We start from the raw sequence: 7,107 nt of genomic DNA, 5'->3' as shown, positions 1-7,107 counted from the left end.
GCTCTCCCCTCAGTAAAACAACCACACACCCAAGCGCTGTAACAACCATGCAACTAAGACACCTTCATTAAGAATGTTTCCACTGTTAACACGGTTCCAGTGTGTTGTTGTCTGACTGAGGCAGAGCTCCGCAGGTAATTTGTGTTTTTATTTTATTTATTTTATGGTGACAAACTTAATGAGAAAGGAGCGCACAACAATGTAGGCTACAATTACATTTCAGAACGCATGGACCTATAGGACCATTCACTATGAGTGTAATTTATGTACATTGGATTACGAGGGTAAAAACGCACATGACAGAATAAAAAGTAGGATGGCATTTTATTTTACTGGCTAAACCAGCCCAGAATGAAATTTATTCATTTATAAATTAAAATGTAGAAAACAACGTTTATTAAGATGGGAAATGTTTTATGACCAGTCCCACTGGAATGTTACATTACATTATGGAATACTTAGCCGAGTCATTTTGAAACCCTGATACAGTCTTTGCAAAAACAAAAGACAAACTGGAAAAGTTATTTCGTGATATTTAAACAACACCACAATTCATCAGATTTTATACCTTTAATAACAGTATAATGACAGCCTTTTTCTTCTGTTTGGAAATTGTATGAAAACAGAAATTACATGTCCATTGAATATAAGTGGTTTAAAAATGATCCAGGGAGGCTCCAGTTGCTAGCTGGTGGAGCCAGAATACACGGATGAGAAATAGAATCATGACATTATACAAAATATGAAGTCTTTTCAAAGTAAAGGAAATTCTATTGTCAACTGAAACTAGTAACACTATCATAGCCGCACTTTCTCACATCATCTGTTTTTACTCAACAGGGTCCTCTACCAAACAGTATTCTTTTTCTGGTCGGGTATCATGAAACTTGCTTGAAACGCAATAATGGGAAAGCAAATTAATACGCACGCGCGCGCAAATTAATACGCACGCGCGCGCACGCGCCCCCCCCCCCCAGTGTAGAGTGGGCTGGGCTCCAGACTGGCCTGCAGGCATGGTTTAAACCACTAACCTTGCTCCCTGCCCCACGCCCAACATGCTAGCAGATCCTCTACTAGCTGCACCAGAGGGGAGAAGGATTAAGATCTGTCACAGTTTCTTTCTGCCGGTTTGATCATGTGGGGTAGACACATTTACGAACCAGGACATGCCCACTTTCCCTCTGCACAGGGGGATTCTGTGGCCCAAATCTCTTTGGCAAACATGATACAATCCAAGGTTGTTATTTGACAGTAACGTGTCTAGGGAACGCTTGGAGTTTGAGTTAACCTTTTACTGCAGTGGGCTAAATCAGGGTCACACAGAGTAGTCTTAAACTAATCCTATTTGTAGTGTGACTGCACTATGCCATGTTTCTGGTTCCGGCGGAGTGGGTGAAATGTGTTTTATGGCAGTAAACTGTGAATGGACATGGGTTTTACTGTGTGTGGGGAAGGAGGGGGCTGCAGCAGAGCTTACTGTAGCTGGAGCACTACAGCACTGTCTCAGGGTTGACCGTTTTACACAGAGGCTCTCCATTCCTGTCTGAGCCAGGATCAACATACAGGCCTTTGATCTCCCATCTCACCTTTCAACCAACACACAGGGGTAAGGAATCCTTTTGGCTGTTCTGACTGGACAGCAAAGCCACACGACTTCATAAAAATGAAAAACCTCAGTTGTTTTACCCAATAACAGCCAAACCTTCATCAAACCTTTGTTTGGATTTAGCACCTGCAATTATTCTCTGTATATGTATAACAAACTCACAATGCCTTGTTCTACCCCCCCCGAAAGAGCCTGAAGAGGTCTGAATACAATGCTTAAACGTTTGGGAGGAATGGCTTTTCCAGCTCACAATGTTGTGACATTGTCTCCTCATTCACAAGTGTACCAGAGCTATAGCAAGAGGAGATAATACCACTCACCTTTCGCCTCCTGGGATACAGGCCTGAATGGGCCCTGAGTCACAGCTACCCAGCAACTACCCCCTGAAAAGACTAACCTGTCTGGCATCCATTCAACCCTTTCCTTTTATTTCTCTATCCCTCCTGTTCCATGTTTCTAAGCATCACCACCAGACTGGCAAGTTTCATCATGGTGTTGCATAAACTTGTTTTAGCACTCACATCAAATCAAATCGTATTTGTCACATGCCCTGATTACAACCTTATCGTGAAATGCTTACTTACAAGTCCTTAACCAACAATGCAGTTCAAGAAATAGAGTTAAGAAAATATTTACTAAATAAACTAAAGTAAAAAGTAAATAAATCAAAAAGTAACACAACAAAATGACAACAATAACGAGGCTATATACAGGGGGTACCGGTACCGAGTCACTGTGCGGGGGTACAGGTTACAAATATCTACAGGCACATCATTTTTTTCTTAGTTCAATCAAGTAACTAACGTGAATGCCATTGTATTATTGTGAGAAAGATCTGAAAGTTGATATATGCTTATGTTTGTAGCTCCCACAATGCAGTATACCTTAACAATACAAAACAATACACAGAAATCCAAACACTAAAAAGAAAGAAATGAACTAATATCAGAACGAGCAATGTCAGAGTCGGGAATATAAATATATATATGGATATAATGTTGTGTATAGACAGTATGGACAGGATATGAATAGGAACAGTGTGTACAGCAGTAGTTATATAGGATGAGCCTTGACTAGAATACAGTATGTACATATGAAGTGGATAAACATTATTAACGTGACCAGTGTTCAATGACTATGTACATAGGGCAGCAGTCTCTAAGGTGCAGGGTAATGTATCAGGTGTTAAGCGGCTAGTAACAGTGCCTAAGTTCAGGGCAGGGTACTGAGCGGAGGAGGGCTAGTGGTGTCTATCTCTAGATCGTAGCGGGGTGAACAGGCCGTGGCTCGGGTGGCTGAGGTCCATAATGATTTTCCTGGACTTCCTGTGACACCGGATGGATTAGATGTCCTGGAGGGAAGGCACATATACAATGCAACTGAATTAAGTGTTCTCTTGTTGATGAATATTTCAAAAGTTCCTCACTGTAAGCTTAACTTCTTCTGAAAGCAGATGGAAATCCTGGAAATCTCTGAGACACAGACAGACATAGCTCTTTCTGGCTTCCTGCAACATTATTCCATAAATGATTACCTCTTACTAGCTCAGACTTTGATGAAAATGGTCTATTTGAATTTTTTCATCAAATGTTTACCACCAAACACTACGGGATTCCATTATCAGTTTGTTCTGATATGAAACATGACATTTGTGTCTGTGACATCCTATACAACACCATAATCAATAAAAGCACCAAACTTTCCCTATAAAAAGGGAAAAAGCATCATCAAAGAGGCAGCTCACCAATGTGAAAATACTATCTTGATGTGTGGATTTTCAGGATCTCTTCTTTTGAAAACAGGCAATAGTGTACCTCACAGCAGGGTCCACAACAGAAACAACGATCACCATCCAATTTGTGCTCTACAGCCAGGAGAAGATAGGAGCACATCTTTTGTGTACCATTTGTTTATAACCATTCTTAAGCTCTGCTTTGAGGAGCCTAAACTCTTTCAAGTGACAGATGGGTGGCACTTAATTTGGTCTTCAAGGAGTGCTCAGGCCTGTATAGGACTGTTTATCCATTCATGGACCCTTTGGCAAATGTACTTGTCTGGATCCAGAGTCCAACACCATTGGTTACTCATTTCAAAGGTGAAATTATATATTTACAGATTAATTTAAAATTAATATCATAGTTCCATACTAAAATCCAGCCACACTATAATATTAAAGGGATACTTCAGGATTTAGGCAATGTCGCCCCCAGAGTAAGATGAACTATGGATACCATTTTTATGCCTGCGTGCACTTTGAAGGAAGTCGCTAACTAGGGTTCGAGCAATTGCTAACTAGCTTTGGCGCAATGACTGGAAGTCTATGGTGCCTACTAGAATGCTAGTAGATACAATAGACTTCCATTCATTGTGCTAACGCTAGTAAGCATAGGCTACCTCTAATTTCCTTCATACTGGATGCAGAGACATACAAATGGTATCCATGAGTTGATCTGACTCTGGGGAAGTAGATAAAGGGCTTCATTGCCAAAATCCCAAAGTATCCCTTTGAGTGATTTCTCAATTTGCTCTGCTGTAACTGTCAAGGTTTATAAAGCGCTTATAAAGCACATACAAAGGAGGCCTTCACCAAGTTTATGAATGTTGTTCCTTGAAGACATTGTGAGATTAAATTAAATAACACATGAGCATTAAACTACTGAACAAAACAAATCAATATTTTCTTTAGGGTATTATGACATGAAATTAGGATCAAAAGTACTTTTTCGCCACATGCAGATAGAGGACACGGGACATTTCCTGTAACATGAAAAGAGATGTCAGTGTCGGCTTCTACAGACCGTCCATCATACGAGAGCATATTATGTCTGACGAGGTGTTGCTGAAAGAGGAGGAAAGGGGAGAGCAGGTGATAAAGGTAGCGGAAGGATGGAGGTAAACTACCTGGGTGGGGTGATGCTTCCCTTCACAGTTCAGATTCACTCTGCCAACACCTCTCAGGAAGACTGACCCAGACAAAGATGAAGGAGCCAACAGGGACAAGTGCCGCCACCACAGGACCACAGGCCTCTGCACAGCATAATAGGATCAATTGTGCAGCAGAAAGACATGTTTCCTTTCTCTTCCTCAAAATCGGTGGAGGAGTATCAGAGTACTGGAGCACTCTTTAATAATGCGTGACGCTTAAATCTGAAAGTGGAGCAGCAGTAGAAAAAGGGGTTACCAAAGCAGTAACCTGATCACAAGTTAATCGTCTTTGCCCTCTGCTGGTAAAGGGGCACATTTTTACTGGGCCAAGCTCAGAGGACAAGCAATCAGTGACCGACTGCTGATGCCCTGGCTTTAGGAGAGGGAGTAGATTTAAGGAAATGTCAGCAGTAGAATTAATATCTTAAGAATATCTATCTATACGTTGTATACACACAGCTTTGGAAGCGCTAAGTTTATCAATGGCATTTCTATACATGTCACAAAGATATATTTCCAATAGTACAGTTTAGTTTTAAATGTCTGTCCAGTGCATGAAAACCTGTTTCTAGGTCTGATCGGTCTGAACTCAAATCAAATGGTCTATTTGTGTGTGTTTTGGAATTATGGGGGGCGATGCCATTTGTCCCCTGCAAAAGGAACCTTAAAAAAAAACCCGGTTAAGCCTGTCTGCCTTCCCCTCCAGAGTGACCTTCAATTCTAGCAATGGACATGATTAGAATGCCACAGGTCTAACATTAGAGCAGAACCTTTACTTCCAATAGGAAACAAGCACAGAAGTTCTAATTATGACAAGCAATTCCTTGTTTTGATGGGAGATAAAAAGGCATTTCTTGCTTGTTATAGCAAGGGGTCCCAAAAACAACCAACCAAAAAGAGTCAACATGAGATACAGTACAAAACACCTGCAACGAGGTCCACCTTTATTTCTGTATCAGTGGAAATGAGAGGGATACCAATAGCTTATGGGACTGAGCAGAGCAAAGTTTAGGAGTTCCTTAGCTGGATGTAGCCACCAGGGTTGTGGTCAATACCATTTCAATTCAGTCAATTAAGAATGTAAACCAAATATTTTCTCATAGAGAAGCATTGAGTAAAATTGGAATTTCAGTGTACTCCCTGAATTGAAAAGGAATGGACCTCAACCATGGTGGCCACAGCTAAGGAGAATGGGCTGTAATCCAGTCTGCAAACAAGGCTCTGGGCTTGTCAGTGACGACCCAGAGCACAGCAGAGACAAATCCGTTTGCTCAGCAGTTGACCGAGGACATGGAGATGTTCCTTTCACACGGAGCTGAGCCCCAACAATACATTCTTTCTTGTAGGGGAGGTTTCTGCTGTTACAGATCACAGGAAGAATACATGTCCCTTGAAGTAATAGTTGAGATGGGGATGCACTGCTCTTTAATGCATAGATGGAAAGAAACCGTTTTTTCTTGGTGTGTGAGTCCCAAGGTGATGAAAGAATCACTGGGTCAAACATATTTCAGTTTATAACCAGTTTGTTTTTGCCAAAATACTATCATAAAATAATGGTTAATTGTGGTAATTTCAATTAGATAAAACCGAAGAATTCTTGTTTGTTTCTAAGTCAGGATCTACCTGAGATTAGTAGTTATTTTACAAATCAAACACTTTCCTCAAAACACTTTTTGCAGATGACAAAAATAAAAATGTATTGCTTGTGGAAAATGTGGTCAGTACCTAGGTCAAAATCTAGAAATGACTGGGAAATTCTCTAAACGATGAGAGGAACAAGAATTTGGCGTGTCTGCACAGCGTCCATCTTTTCACAAAACTTTTAAAGTTTAGCATATCAGGAATGGTTGTCAGGATAGATTCAAGAAAGCAATCTTCTGGCTTTCAAGACTTCTCTATAGATAACAAACACAATGTAGAAAAATGTATAATACAGTGGTTTCGCTCATCCAAAATCTGAAAACGTCTTTCATGGTGTCTTTTCATAGAATATCTACATCATAGTTAAACATTAGGAAAAGCCCAAGATTCCTTTAAAAAATACTGCATATTACAAGTGTTTTACTGATGACCTAAAATAGTTGATTTGTGAGAGCAATTATTGCATTGTCATCTTAAGATCTTTGTTCTACTTGGGTTCATAAGGCTTCTGAAGTGCCCTCCTCACAGCAGCTAACCTCAGAAAGATCATAGGTTATTGCCCTAAACCGACCCAGAGCCCAAGGTCTCACTGAAGACAGACTGATTGCCTCCCTTCAAGATTTGAAGACATCAGCTTGAAAACAATACCCCAGTGATTGATGCCCAGTCCAGAGACTAGGCTAAGGATGTGTTACAAATCAGACAAGAGGGAGTGTAAAAAAATAAAATCACCCCCACCATTCAACATTTAAGATATTTACCCCGACAGTGGGAGCAATTCAAATTTGTAGAAAGTGAAGAATCAAAAGCAACCAATGGGAGGAAAAAGTTGGAAGTGCATAGGCCTACTGCACAATAAGCAATTATGAGATGAGATACTTCCTTTTGTTATTGTCTAGACCAGTTCATATGTTTGAGATTTGTCTTCATGTTTG

This window comes from Oncorhynchus kisutch, linkage group LG6 (genome assembly GCF_002021735.2).
Source record: "Oncorhynchus kisutch isolate 150728-3 linkage group LG6, Okis_V2, whole genome shotgun sequence".
Taxonomy (NCBI): Eukaryota; Metazoa; Chordata; class Actinopteri; order Salmoniformes; family Salmonidae; genus Oncorhynchus; species Oncorhynchus kisutch.
Note: the sequence above shows the minus strand (reverse complement) of the source record.